Raw genomic sequence first — 16,663 nt, forward strand, 5'->3', positions numbered from 1 at the left:
GATCAATTCGATAACATCAGGTTATATTTGTCTTTATGATCAATGCCGTAATCCAAACACACTTGAAAGTGTCGACATCTTCCTCTGCATGTCATGTGTGATATCTTCCATTGCAGCTGTAACAGCACCTTTCAAATCATCCACTGTTTTGTACCATCTTGCAAATACTTTCTGTTTAACAATCCCCCACAAAGAGTTATCTATCACTTGTTGTGAGATCTGGACTTTGAGGTGCTCACTTCATCGTTGAACCTCTGCCTATCCACTGACCTGAGAAGTTGTGATCCAGCTAAGGCCAAAAAAAAAAAATGTTGCATTGGCGTAACCCGCCCGACCCTAAAAATTCCGCCGACCCTACGTTTTTTTTTTGTTTTTTTGCTATCAAAAAATTTTGCCAACCCTATTTTATTGCTATTTTTGTTGTTTTGCTATCGTTTTCAAGTATCTTGTTGATTGCGATCGCGATCGCAAAAACCCGGAAGTGTTTCGGACAGAACCCGCCGACAAAAAGGGTGGTACTCGAGTCGGGGGAGATTTTGGGAGGGATTTATTAGGAAAAAAAAAAAAAAGATCCCGACCGACCTACCCTATTTTTCAGTGACCCCATGCAACATTTTTTTTTTTGGCCTAATATTAGATCGAACGTGAATAATGTGCTGGAGCATCTTGTTGCAGAATGGCTGTGGTACAAATTCCCAGTCGAACAAGTTCTGGAATCAGAAACTGCTGCAGCATTATCAGGTAAGCTTCCTCATTCACAAACCCAGTGAAGTTAAGATGTGGATATTAATTGGCCCATACCTATTCACTGAAATGGCAGATATCACACACACGACATGCCACGAAAGATGTCTCAAAGGACATGGCAATGCTTCAACTGTGTTTGGAAAACAGTGGTGATCATACACATGTAACTGAATGTTATTGAATTGATCCCCCACGTTGTGCCAACCTGTATAATCCAAAGTGCTAAACATTATTGGCATCTCCTGCAATGAGGCTGAATCACAAGGCCTGTTGCTTGAATAATCGCAGAGAGGTGGGTGACATATTTGTATTTTACAACCTCTCCTCAGTGAGCCATGAGGGTGGCAAGCCATGGCCGATTCAAATTCAGCCAACAGCTTTCCACACTCGTACTGTTATGCGCCCAACAATGGTTCAGAACATCACTTTCCTGGCAAGCCAGACGATCTTAGAGACCGAATGATGACATGTTGGAGCACTACATCCTGATGATGGGTGCAGATCTCATGAAGCACTGGTGACGAGCGTGACAGAACGGGTCTCGAGGATCTAGAGGAAACTCATTGAAAGGTGGAGCTTGGCGAGAGGGCTCGACTCCAACGTGCTGGTGCACTGTCTTTTGGCGTGACTCCAGTCACTCGAGGCCCAGGCTGTTGTGTAGGCCAGACCTGAGATAGGTGCCAGTGTGTTGAGAGAGAGAGAGGGAGGGAGTTGAGACACTGACACCAATTTACTCATGTTGTTCAATCCAGCTCCATCTGCTCTCTCTCTCCCTCTCTCTCTCTGCCCCCATGACTCTCCACAGCTTCTCGAGGACACTTGCCATCTTCAACTAACCCCCTTGTGTTTCAACTCCCAAAATGTAGAATTGCTGCAAACCTAAAGTCTTTGGTTCCTCAGTTCTGTTCAATCCCACCCTTCCCTTCAGGGTTTCAAGCAGGTGATGCACTACAATCTCATTCAGGCTAGCTGCACACTTAAACTCTGGTTCCTCTTTTCTCCCATTGGTGAACAGTCTTCCTGAGGCTATTCAATCATACTCTTCCCCTCATACAGTATAGTCAAGCAGGTGGTGCACTACAATCTCATCTCCAATCCCTACCAACAATATGTTCTGCCATCATTAACTCTATCTAGCCACACCACCCTCTTGTCGTTTACTGGTCCTTCCTCTCATCTCTCCTCTCTTTTTCCGTTCAGTTATTCCCTTGCTTATTCTGTCAATTTGTTGCCCCTTTATCCTCTGTTGCTGCACTCTTGCACGAGCTTCGATCTTCTGTAGAAATAAATATTTATTTTCCAATATTAGTCGAATGTGCATGGAAGGAAGAATAGGGTGTCTCCTCATTCACAAACACAGTGAATCCAGCTTTTATTTTAAACATAAATTATTATTCCCACCATCGAGCTCATGCAAAAGCTGGAATGATGGAGGTGAGTGGCATATATGCTTTCAGTGGGAGGGAAAGGAGCAAGCAGTTGAGGGATTGACATTAATCAAGCCTTGGGAAGTCGATATAGTCAGAACTTTACAATCCATGACATTATAACAATTGACAAGAAACTCATTGTACTCCTTTCAGAACATTAAATGAATGGAGAGAGGTGGAAGAAAACTGTCCTCCTATATTTATTTCGGACTATACGAGTACATGCCACATTGATGAACGAACAGTCAACTACGTGTATTTAATTGACAAAGTCAGTCTTAATTGGGCTGGCACGATAGCCTAGAGGTACGCACGCTCGCGTCTGAGCTGTCTGGGTTTGAATCTCAGCTCAGTTACAAGTTGTCACCCCTTGTGTTTCGCTGGCAGGGAAATACATCAATGTGCGTGCACACCTTGGGATGAACATCAAATTGGAAGTCCTGTCGGCTAGCATTGTTTGGTAGACGTTAAAGATCCCACAGTGTCCTGTGCTCATAGTTGATGAGTTATCCCCGGTGCCCTGGCCAAATTCCTGTCCCAACTAAAACTGGGAAGGCAACGGCAAACCACCCAATTTAATCCTTGCCGTGAGGCTGCTTTGGCAGCACTAAATCTCCCTTCGGACAGACCACCAGCATTTTTTTTGTGGTAATTACTTTACACTTTAAAATGATAAACAATTTATTTCACAATTGCAATATCCTACTAAACTAAAGAAATTCTCTGCATGCACCTCTGATCATTGTAGAATCGAAAACGGCTGGGCCAATCTCCACCAAGTTTTGCATATGTACTCGGGGTTCCCATGGTCAGGTCATGGGCACAAAATAATTCCCCCCTCACCTCCCCACCCCCACCCCTCAGGTGAGACTGGGGAGACATGTGATTTTGGCCTTGAGGTGTGGTTTCACCAAGTTCCTTCCCTTAAAGGTGTGTTTACACTTGGTATGTACTTGTCATGAAGATAAGACTAGAGCATTTATAATTGGGAAAAGGGAAGCAAGGTAAAGTGTTGGAGGAGAGGTGGGCAGCAGAGGGGGCCAATGACTCGCGTTGTTGCAAGGTATCTAACCAAATGCTATCTTATCGCAGGAAGAATAATATCACAACAAAAACCCAAGTTGACAACCATATGTAAAGCTGTCATAGAATACAAAGAAGGCAAGACCTCACTTCTTTATGAAAATTTATAGGGGGGTCACAAAACACACAATATTATAAATTACAGTCACCAAATACCCATTATAATTTCCAGTCATGCTCGTAGTCACAAAACGCCCATTATGGAGTGGCATGATGGTCTTCACCAAAAGGTAAGGTCAATGTTAATAAACATCAAACAACTTTCTTTGCTGCTTTGTCACATACCCACGATGGTGCTCAATTGTAAATGTATTGGCTATTGGCCCATTGTATTATGCTGTATCATGCTGTTCATGCAGACTCACAGGACCAACCATAATCATGTGCAGCATCACATGATCTAGAACCAAATTAGCATCTTTTGTATTTTTTTTTATCCCCGCCGCCCCCCCCCCCACCCCAAAATATGTATTTGCTCTCTTCTCCAAAACTACACCCATAGTTTCGATGAAACTTGATCACAGCCTAAATCACACATGATGTACCAAAGTGTATCGACCGCATCAAAATCTGCACTTATTAAAGGGGTCTGTGGGAGTGGGTTTGACCCCCCCCCCCAAATAGGTATTTACTCTCTTCTTAGAAACCACATAATTTTGATGAAACTTGACCACAACCTTCCTCACCCATGATGTACCAAAGTTTGTTCATGGCATTAAAAAATCATGGTCTAGGGGGGGGTTTGAGTGACTGTTGTTCCTGATCCAGGTGAGCTTCAGGATGTGCGGTCCTATTTTTATTGAGGAGTGAACTGTGACAAAATTTAATGTGCTATGAGCCAGTGCTGATTTTGATTCTGTAGCTCGTTTTACATACAGTACCATTATATGACAACAAATACTGCATGTTGAAAAACTATTTACATTCCAAATTTATCCGAAATGTGTTCCCACAAAGTAATTCAAATAATATGCACAAAACAGCTCATTAATATTTATGACCCTGGGAAGAATGCGCTGTGAGGGTCAGGGAGAAATGAACACCTCTATTGTTATGACTGACAGTTTTTTTTACCTACCGTAGTTGATTTTACTAACCTTTGGGCTTTGACGGGCCCACATGATCGGCAATTTTTACAGTACTCTCGCAAGCTATCAACTTTTTTGACGAGTTGATCAGAAGGTTCTCAAAATTTTTCGTTATACAGAGGCAACCCCTTTCTCGCAGGTAAAGGGGCTGTCACACCTTGACGTTTTAGCCAGCATATGTCGACGTATGAAAAATTTGGCGAATACGCTGGCACACGTCGAATACGTTATGGGTAAGTTTTGTATACGTTAAGAGCACGTTGAAGCACGCTGGCATACGTTGTAGTACGCCGAGCTCGTCGACAAATTTTGTGCATGCTCAAAATTTTCCGACGTATGCCAGCGTATGACTCACACGTTCCGCATACGCTGGCCATAAGTTGTAGGCACGTTATGCGATCGTTGACACGTCGACACACGATACTTGTAAGTTACTCATAAGTCGAAATTCATTGAGGTAATGTCTAGCGTACCCAAAACTAATTTCTAACCTGAGTAATGTGCTTTGAACCTATGTGTAACGTATCTCAAACGCATATTGACGTATGTAGACGTATTTGATGTCTTCCGGATGACCACAGAACTTACTGAACGTGTTTCTAACTTACAGCTACCGTATAATGGTGTATTGGCAGCGTTTAGGGGAATTGGTATATAAAAATGGGCTTCACAGGAGGAACCCGTCAGTGTTCCAGACGCCATGGTTTTTTTTTTTCTTCGGCATGACGGTGATGTTGACACTTCGATGTCTAGTGCGGTTATGATTTGAATTGTTGAGCGGCAGCCTTTTAATAGGCTACGCCACGTGATCGTCAGCGATACTCTGCCGCGCACTATGCCTAAGTTAGACTATCGTTGGGCATAAGTTGTGAACGCCGACAACACGCTAAGCATTCGTTGGTATAAGTTATCTATAAGTTATCAAAACGTTCTGTGTAAGTTACTAATACATTATGCATACGTTCAACTCATTAATATATGCCCAGAACTGAAAAAAACATCAATAGTTCAGCGTACGCCAGCGTTTTAGATAAATTTTGATACGTTGCCATACGCTGGCTAAGTCGTCAAGGTGTGACAGGGGCTTAAGTTTCCAAGGATTTTTGGCTTCTTTAAAAGCTTGGTGAGCCGTTTCATTCTACAATCCTTATCTGGTACATTTGATACACATCCATGCCGTCTGGATGGACTACATTACTAGGGGTTTCTGCACATGTGTGTCAAGCAATCTGGGGTGGATTATGGCATTTAGAAAGTCGTGTATTATCTGAGCTCACATTGTAACTCTTAAAATATTTGATCTGTGATACTAGTTTCACTCTGAGGTTGAAACAGCATGAAAAAAATTCTTTTTTTAATTGATGTAATAACTGTATATGCAATTCTACCTAACCAATACTGATGTGCTTGCATTTTGTTACGTGATATTGGACATAAGAAAATCTGTTTAACTCCATGTTGTTGCACTTAACACTGGTTATAATGCATTCACAGGATGATATTTGTGATTTTCAACAACAGGGATGAAAAAAAAAATCAATCAGGAAGCTCATTATAATCGGCTACTGTCGGGACCATGTGGCTGTACTTTTCTCTTATTTTCTCATCCATTTACAACTGTTAATTTATTACGATGGCAGAATCATTACACTTGTTCTTGTTTCACTTAAGTGCACCCACACATTACTTTTTATCATCTTCATTAATTACTCACTGCTGCAGCTAATATGGGGAAAAAAAAGAAAAAGATTCACTGATTAACTCAAGGACTTTACCGAATGATTGTTAATCTGTACTTTAAAATGCCTACATGAGGAGACGTACATGATAATGGATATGGGAGAAAAGGTGGGTGATTGAGGAGGAACAAAGAAAAAAATTGGACCAAAGATGTTAGAGTTTACTCCAAACCCCATGAGTTACTTACTATGTGCAACAAAGATAAGTCCCATATGATGGATCATGAAAGATGCTGAAACAGCCATAAAATATGGAAACAGAATAGAGCAATACACGATACTTTCAAAATGTGTTCACAACAGATATGATACACTGCGTATAAGGCAAAGTCAGGCATGTGAGATAAGCAGAGAATTTGCTTGACCTTGACAGTGTGCATCATGTCCCACATGAGAATAATAGAGTACCTGCTTGTCCAAATGAGGCCGTCAAGACATTTCCTGCTCCACTTGATATTATGGACCAGACAATATTTCTACAATTAATTTCCAGGTCCATATGAGGCTTTTCCCCTTATGGCCATTTTAGAAGTATTAAAAAAAAAAAAAATCAAAGGGGTATATATTGGGACAGTTTTGGAAATGTACCCTCAAGAAATGCATTCATGTACACGTAGGATGTCCCGAGAATGAGTTATTTCATTAGTTTATGTGGTAGGTAGATCTTTGCTCCTTATTAAGAGTTTGGGGAGGGGGGAAATGCGTTGTTAGTTTGTGTATCCCAGGTGTGATGTCCCCCCCACCCAAACCTTTCCTCCCCCGTTACTTTCAATCTTTCTGCTCAATCAACATTCCAACAATTCCCCCCCTGACTTTTTCAATCCACCAATAAACCAGTTTACCAAACCTCAATTCAATAATCACGCTTTCACCCCATCAGTCTTTCTTTCAACCTTGCAGTTATTTTTGTCCTTTGGTGTGTCTATTTTCCTGACCACTCAAATCCACTCATTCTTTCATTAGTCGCAATTGACCATCCATTCATCCCTCTTTTATTATCCACCATTTTCCAATCTTTTATCATACATTGTCCAATCGGCTCTCATCGTGCCTTGGGCGTGTGAAAGGAGGGGTGGGGGCATGCGTGGGATTTTCCACTGCTCGCTCGTCGCATCCGCCCTTTAAATCATTCCCGTCAGATCATTCAGATCTTTAAGTCATTGTGTATGAGGTGTGTTCAAAAAGTATCCAACTTTAATTTTTTGTGCGTAAACAAATGAAGCTAGGGAGGCGTGGTTTGGTGCACGTATGTAGGCGATCCTAATTCGTATGCGTGAATATTTTCCCGCCTGCAGAAGCTGTCAGTCGCCGACAGACCGCCGATGAGCGAGGAAGTGTAAGTGAGCGCCGTCGGATTTTCGTTTTTGACAAAATGACGGAAAAACTTGAACAACGCTACTGCATCAAATTTTGTGTAAAGCTTGGCGATTCCCAAGTGGAAACGATCCGCAAGATTCAACAGGCCTTCGGGAACGAAGCAATAGGCACCACACAGATAAAAGAGTGGTACAACTGCTTCAAAGATGGTCGCACATCAGTGGAAAGTGAAGCACGTTGTGGTAGGCCCTCAACATCCCGAAATGAGATCGTCATTGACCAAGTGAGGACCCTGTTGATGCAGGATCGTCGAATCACGATCAGAGAACTTGCAGACGAGGCGGGCGTCAGTATTGTATCCGTTCATTCCATTGTGACTGAGGATTTGGGCTTAAGGAGAATCTCAGCGAAGTTCGTGCCAAAGCTGCTAACGATCGAGCAGAAGCAACTCCATTTGGAGATCACACAGGACATGCTGGAGACTGTGAACAGCGATCCCAACTTCTTCAACACAGTGATCACTGGCGATGAGACCACAGTGATCCGTCATTTTGTCAAAAACGAAAATCCGACGGCGCTCACTTACACTTCCTCACTCATCGGCGGTCTGTCGGCGACTGACAGCTTCTGCAGGCAGGAAAATATTTACGCATACGGATTAGGATAGCCTACATATGTGCACCAAACCACGCATCCCTAGCTTCATTTGTTTACGCACGAAAAATTAAGGTTGGATACTTTTTGAACACACGTCGTACATAATCGATAGATGGGAAGTTTTTGCCCCCCTCAGTCCCTTTCCCGAATTGGCTCAGCAGGTTAGCCAGCATGCACCAGTCTTTAGTATGAAGCATGAAAGCATGCACCACCAAGCATGGAAATTGTCGGTTTTATTATTTTTCTGATCTACCATCTTACGTCTTTACTTTGACAAAGTTTAGTCCATGTAACTTATGAGGTAAATTAAAACCCGAAAAGGGGTATTTTGGTGGGGTCTGACCAAACCTTCCCCCCCATGAAGCTTGGTCAGTTTTATTATTTTTGTAATCTACCATCATAACACCTTGTTTTTGCAAAGTTTGATCCATGTATTCGATGGGGGTGAATATAACCCCCAAATGGGGTTTTTCAAGGGGGTCTTGGGTCCAGACCCACCGACTGGGATGCAGCTGACAAAGTTTTTGTGAATGACTTAAGTGGCATGAGTAACTTTGAGGGGTCAAAGCTTCCAGGGAAAAGGGGGTGAAATCTTCCGTCACGAGCTCCCAGACTCCATGGAAAGAGCAGACACAAATGACCAGGAGCAGCTACAGTTGGTTGTCGGAGGAGGTGTATTGAACTATGCACCAGAAAAGGAAGTACAATAAGCAATGAGTGCAATAAACTTAACTGTTGCACAGAATTCCATGAGTTAATCATGCATGAGTTACTGACATCCAGAATTATTGGTAATAGCAAAGATCCAATAAGTCAGTGTCTGACATCACCCTTCTTCTAAAAAGAACCATGTGGTCAAGATGCATCAAAATTGTTTGTGTGGTTTTGGAGAAGAAAGCAAATACCGATTTTGGGGGGCAAACTGCCCCCCCCCCATAGGAATTTTCAGTCCCTGTGTTAAAGTTGCACACAGAGGAACTGTTCCACATAAAGGGAGGGCGCTCTACGCTTACCTTGATTTCTACAGGAGTCTCTGCTTTGAACAACACCGCCGTTGTATACTTGTTGTTTCCACAAGAACAGAACTCAAGCTAATAGCTAATGAGCAAAAACTAGCAAAAAAGCAGAAACGATGGCACTCAGGTGGAATTTCTTTGGAAAGCCATTGATTAGACGTATTGGCCAATGTATATTCCAAGTTTCAGTTAGTGCCATTGTATAGCCTTTGAGATATTAACGCCAACACATTTCAAACAGACGGACGGACAGACTGACAACAACTTAAATTTCGAGGTTTTTCGTTAAAAAAAAACAAACTCAAGAACGCAGAAATGGACGTTGCTGAAATTTGGAACATATTAATCTCAAGGCACAAAGGATTTACTTCTAAAATTTGCAGCCAATTTCGTCAAGTAGAAGCCGAGAAACGAATTTTCAGTCCCCATGTTAAAGTTGCAATCAGAGAAACCGTCCCATATAAAAGGAGGGGTATTTTGCACCTCCCTTGATTTCCCTTCATTGCAGTGACACAACGGCAAAAGGGATATAACCTTTGCAAAGAATCAATCTTCTTCTTCTTGCATACGGCAGCTTGGCTGCCAGGTAGCTATCATTTTGTTGGGGCAGGACAATACCGCTGATGCTGTGCCCCTATACGAGTACACTGGTACTCATTTCGCCAAACTTGGAAGGATGACAGGCTGAGTCAACCCCACCTGGTGTTAATTCGGTGGCAAACGGGACTTAAACTTAGGACCCTAAGATCCCAAGCCAGCCACCCTAACCACGAAGCCAACACCAGGCTTAAAGAATCAATAAAAGATGAACCCAGGTCTGGCTGACCCTTGGACGAGCCAAGTCCAGAAACAATTTCTGCTGTGCAAAGCATGGCAATATCTGATCTTCGAAGCAAGTTGTGTGTAGAACTTGTAAAACAGATTGTAATGTATCTTTGAAGCATTGAAACCATTATCCTTGAACATCTTGGCATGTGAAAGGTCAGTGCAAAGGATCACCACCAGGGAAAGTGGAGTTCTGTAGAGTTGCTGGAGCTCTTCAAAGCTGGGACCTCGTGTCTGATTGATGGTAATGAGATATGGGTTCACCACTGGAACCCTGAGACCAAGACAATCAATGCAATGGAAGCACCGGACATCTCCACCTTTGAAGTCCACTGCCAGTCCTCAGCCCGCAGGATTATGCTGAGTCACATCCAGTGTTCAAAAAGGGTGCTGCTGATAGATTACCAGGTGCACAAAACTACAACCACTGCTGACTTGCTGGCTCGGCTACATGAAGCCAAACATGAAAAACGTCGTGAGATGTTGATACGTGGTGCTCTGCCAATGCACGACAATGTGCCAGTTCACAAGGCCAGAGTTGCACAGCCATCATTTGCCAATGTGGGTTTGAACGGTTCAATCATCCACCTACAGCCTCTACTTGGCCCTGAGTGACTAATTGTTCCCACAACTGAGATCTGAGACTCATTGTAAACCGTTTTAAGATTATGATTCACAGAAGTCCACCATATACAAGTGGTTAAAGAAGCAGTCAGAAAACTTTTATTATCAAGGCATTGCTGGTTTGAAAAACCAGCAATGGTATATCATCCAGATAAAAGGACACTCCTGAGATGCTGGTGAAGACAGAGGACATGATCTTCTGGAAACAGCTGGGCGCTGAGCTCGGAATGAAAGGCATGCAGATGCATAAAAGATGCCAGCGTGTGTGATGAAAGCAGTGAGGTCCTTGCTGGTAGGGGTGTAGAGAAACCTTGAGGTAGCCTTGTTGCAAGCCCAGTTTACTGAAGACTGTGGAGCTGTAAAGGTGGGTGGTGAGCTCTTCCATTGTTGAGAGCAGATATTTATCCAGGATGATGGCTGTATTCACGGCATGCAGATAAACACAAATGCGGAGTCCCCCTGACTTTTTCCTTGCGATTACCAGGTTGGATATCCAAGGTGAGGAATTGATGGGCTCAATAATTCCAGAATCCAGCAAGGCTTTCAGCTCGGCTGTCACTTGGTTGCGCAGGAGAAGGGAAATGCGGCGCAGCGGTTGGATCACCATGGTCACCGCTGGCTGGTGAATGAAGGCGGAGAGGCAGCCCAGGCTATCAAACCAAGCCCCATGAAGAGGTCATCACCCAAGAGGTTGGTTCCCCTTGTTTGTGATGTGGAACGTTAAGACTGGCAGAAACCTGGTACCATAGCACACCAGCAGCTGTAGGGAACACAAGACTTTGATTGCAGCCTATCCATAACCGCTGATAGAGGTAGAGGGGTTCTGTAGTGGTCGGTGTGAAAATAACCACTTGTAGTTGTCGAGATTGAGCAGAAACACCTTGGTCCCGGTGTTCAGAAACAAGGGCAGACAGACATCCCTGAGGTACACAGTGCACGTCTTACAGCCAATAGGTTAAAGAGCACAGTGTGGATTATCTGGTGCTGGATGTGGTTTCTGGGCAGGAGTTGCTGTGAGGGTAAAGAGACACCTCCTGGCAAAGTGATTCAGCTTATTGCAGTTTCTGCAGGTTTGCCGGTGCTCTGGCCTCATGTCTGGTGGACCCTCAGTTTCCACAGCAGCGAGCAGGGCATTGCTGTGCTTGCTGAACAGAGGAGCAAAGATTCGTATGCTTTTTCAGCGAGGCAGGCTGAACTTTCTGCACTGCAGGTTCAGTAACGAGTCGGTGAGGGAGCTTCAGCAATTTTTGCATCACATGTTGCCGCAGACCCCACAAGGCATACAAATTGAATGGCCTTGGTCAGAGTTAAATCATCCGATTCAACCAACAGTCTCTCATGCATTTGCACATTCGAGGTTTTTTTCAATGAGCGACTTCAGAATCAATTCGTCATCAAGCACTCAGAATTGACATGGCAGTGCCAATTCTCGCAATGCAGTCATAAACTGTAAAATTGATTCCCCTGGCCACTGACTCCTCTGTTGGAATATGAACCACCGGAGAAGAACGCTCTGGGCAGAGGCGAAGTGTGCCTTAGAACAGCAACAGCTGAAGCATAAAGATGCGCTGTCCCTCAATCACCAGAAATTGCAGCAGCAGAGTGCATTTGCAGGCATCACTCGCATTCTCCAAACCAAGTGTGCGCAGCTACGTCTAAGGATAAGATCCAGCTGCAGAGATCTGGGATGGTTTGGAACAGGCGGCTCGCCAGGCAAAGCCAGACAGGCAGGCGGTGGTGAAAGCGAAACTTCAGCCATCCTCATCGCCAATGTTATGGTGTAAAAAGCGACTCCAACAATGCCAGTTAAGTAATCTCACCAGGATTTTTATTCCGTGATTTGCAAATGCTTGCCCAACATGGCGTCTCACTTCATGCCGTCAATCACCCACACCAACTCACTTCTGGAAACTCAAACTATCCACTCGAAAAAAATCATCAATTCAAATAAAACCACGAATACAACCAAACATAACGCAGGGGATCAAAGTTGATGTGTGACCAACAAGACAACTGTGTGACTCGATGAAATCTCATTAATCATCTCCCTGGAGGTAGAAAGTTGTTCAATTACCCCTGGAAACCCTATAAAATCGAACTTTGACCCCATATCTGACCTCGTGTATGACTGACATTACTTTTTTTCTGCTCATTCTTAAGAGTACATCGTTTTGCACATGCTGTAAACGTTTCGCTTCACGGATAATCTGTCGGCTTGTAATCCACATTTAAAGTCAGGCTTGCGGAACTGGAAAAAAAAACTATGACCTCCACCAGGTTGAGCAGTTTACATTTTGCAGTCCACTGGTAGGCCAGATCTGAATCCGTACCTTAAGCAAAATCTAATCAGCATGTTATTGTTACCAACCCAACTCATCCACCAAGTTTCATCTGAATCTGCCCAGACAGGAACTGTTTGAGATATCATACACACCATACTTGAACTTTATATATTACCAAAGAGAGCCTAAGAGGGCTTCTTTCCCAGAAAGCTTCGCATTTGTCCAATCACTGTAACCACAAATCTGATGTGGCTGGTACAGTTAAGCTGCAGAATTTTTATAGGTATATGTAGTGAGGCTCGTGGAAGAGCTGATGCACTGAATGGATCAGGACATATGAGGATGAGACAGAGACAGAGACAGAGACGGAGACAGAGACACTTGTGTATGCTTTCATTATAAAAGTATCAAAACACACCAGAAAAAGCACACTCCATAAAAACAAATCCAAACAATTTTACAGCAAAAATAAATTCAACAAAAGCAATACAAACAAGGGTGTCTGTTCATGTCAAAACCACCACAGAATAATACATATATAGTGGGGCAACTTAGCTAAATATAGTATAACAATTGTGCATTTTGTGAGGAAAGCACCAAATTTGGCACACTAGTAGCCTATCATATTATGAACAGATTTGGATATTGGGCCATCCCAAAATTTTTGATGGCAGTGGAAAATGGCTGCCACCAGCCATCAGCGGCTGAATTTGAGATGGCCCAATATCCAAATCTGTTCATAATATGTTAGGCTACTAGTGTGCCAAATTTGGTGCTTTCCTCACAAAATGCACAATTGTTATGCTAAGTTGCCCCACTAATATGCAAAAAGTAAGTGCAAGTACTTTACACTTTTAAAAACAGATTCCATCACGAAAAGAAACTCAAAACCTCATCAGTGTACCACTGATCACCCACATGATACAGGCTCAAAAGATAAGCCTGCTCCATTTTAAATCGTGCCGAAGCCATACCTTTAAAGCACAAAAGCACATTTGCATTTTTCCCCTTCAATTTTGCTTTCCTGGTTTTATAAATTGCCAGTTGGGCATTGCCCAACAGAAAAGACAAAAACGAGAGGACTGGTTTACTTTTATAATTCTCGCCCTCCCCCCCCCCCCAATTCCATAAATAAAAACTGGAAAGGAAAAAAACAAAATTAAATTTATAGAAAAGCTGTTGAAGGAAGAGAAAGAGGGGTACCAATCTCTTACATTCAATGATAACGTGGGCAACATTTTCAATCAAATCACAAAAAGGACAAGAAATTAAAACAGAAGAATTAAACTTATGGAGTAATGTCGGTGTGACCAGGGCTTGATGTGCTAGTCTCCAATTCAGGTCTCCAGTTCGCCCAAGAGTTGGAGATCCATACATTTTGTTCCACACTGGAGTTAAAAAAGCTCCAGCGGGTAAGGTTTCATTCCACCGATTTTTCAACAGTTTTGTAAAACCAGGTATACATGCTTCCAGACATATGTTGCAGATAGCCGTTTTCCCCATGATGTGAAACACACCAAGGTCCTCTAAGTTTGAGGAGAACACACCCTCTTGTTTTTTTGAGGCAATTTGAAGTTCAGGGAAATAGAGACGTGAGTCTACCACTTCATCCACCCCAGTCCACCCGATGTTTAGTCTATGAAAGGTTTCAATTACTGCTTTCAAGACATTTTCCACAATACGAGCAGAACGAACACCAGTTTTAATTAAAGTGAGCTTACAGATAGCCAGGCATTCAAGGATGGCTGCAGGGTAATTCCAGTGTAACGGACGTAACATTGAGACAAAAATTTGCATCACTAATGTTGAAATTTTGAAAAGGTTGGCCATATTACAGAGTTTCTTTATTAGATATCGTAATTAGTCTCTATGGCTTTCTGATATTGGTACAAACCCCACTGTGTAGTCTACTACTAAAGCAAAAATCAACATTTAAGAGGCGTAACGGACGTAACATCGAAATGGACACAACTAAAACTGGCCATAGCACAATTCTTAAATCCTGCGAAATAACGAATTTGTCGTATACCTTTCATTCACGGTAAGCAAACTAAGCATTAGGGGCATACTTTCTATATTCCAACAATACGATCTATCTGTTGTTTGTTAAAATATTTTGAAAAGTTCACTGTAAGGAACGTAACTCAGCAATATAATGGACGTAACCCATGCGATCACATATTGGATAGTCAATGCTAGGGCGCATTTTATGATATCTATACAATCTCTTACATACATCAGCGAACATTTGGTTGTCTAACAGCTTGTATAAGCCTCATTGCTTGCATATGCCTCATTGATGTTGATCTATAGGCACAGAGAGAAATGGACCAAATATGTTGATGAGTAGTTAAAGCCTGATCCTATATCAGTAATATTCATCAGCAAATACTACTTCGGATTAAAACATTCATCAAATAGCCATATTTTCGACAAAATGATAACAGACAGAATGACTTACCGTTGGAAGACATTGAGGCAGTTCTTTCAAGATGGCCACCAAATCACATGACATCATCCACGGAGTAAATATCGCATAAATTATGAAAATTCAGACCGAACTAAACACCGTCCAACATAAATCCTTTTGAAAAATACATTTTCAAATTTTATACTTCATGTCCATTATTATGTGGAATTACCCTGCAACAGGTCTCGCACTCTGTTTATTCCAACACTGGTGAAACAATGCATAAACAACATGGAGGTTGAAATTCTCGAGAATAAAGGATTCCGAACTAATGGCTCATGTACAAACTTTTGGGCATAGTATGATACCTCTAAACGTTGCACTCCGAGGACTTGCCAAGCATTCAAAAGGCTCTGATGAAAACTGGGGAGCTGAGACATGTCAACATGTTGCAGGTCGATGAGGAAAAGTTCACGGTCATATTTCAGATCTCCCACTTTCTGCAAATAGACGTTTGTGAGAGGTCGCCAAGGAACACACTCACTGTACAGTAGGCGCTGAATCGTGGAAATTCGGAATGCCATTATCCGACTTGGGATATGCATCAGATTTTGACCACCCACATTTCGGGGTCTGCAGACCACGTCTGGGCCCAGCCAATGGTGGCCACCCCAGAAAAAAAATCAGTCAGAACCCTCTGAATGCCTGTGACCAAGTATCTCGGAGGTTCAAGTGAGATAACTATGCCAAATAAATGGAACCACCAGGTTGTTTATGATTGATACCAGTGTCTTAAGCGAGAGAAGGAACAATGTTCTCCATCTTGCCAGTTTCAATTTAATTTTTTCCAGGAAGTTCTCCCAATTTTTTTGTTCATATGCTTCAATTTCTAGAAATAAGCCGAAATATTTAAACCCCTCACTACTCCACTGTATTCCTCCTGGTAAAACAGACAGGGATGAGGAAGGCGATCTGGGGCCCACCCAAAAAGCTACACTTTTTTTTTCCAATTTACCCTTGCAGTAAAAGCAGGCTCAAACTGGGTAAGGCAACGAGAGACCTCATAAACATCTTTTTGATTTGCAATAGAAACACAAATATCATCAGCATAAGATGAAACAATGACTTTGGAGTTTTGTGAAAGAGAGACTCCTAACACTGAGTTCCAAAGTAAAACTAATAAAGGTTCAACGGATAGATTGTAGAGCATGCCTGATAGTGCACAGCCCTGACGGATGCCTCGCTGAAAGGGGAAAGGGTAACAAAGACTATCATTAACCTTCAGCAGACAAGATGCATTTTTGTACAATAACTTAACATAAGCAATAAATTTTTCCCCAAACCCTGATTCTCCTTAATACATCAAACAAAAAAAGAATGGTTAACACTGTCAAAAGCTTTTTCTTGATCTAAAAGTAATTTAAACCAAAACCAGGAGATGTAGT

This window comes from Eptatretus burgeri, chromosome 13 (assembly GCF_056783735.1).
Source record: "Eptatretus burgeri isolate ZD-2024b chromosome 13, Ebu_testis_v1, whole genome shotgun sequence".
NCBI classification, from domain to species: Eukaryota; Metazoa; Chordata; class Myxini; order Myxiniformes; family Myxinidae; genus Eptatretus; species Eptatretus burgeri.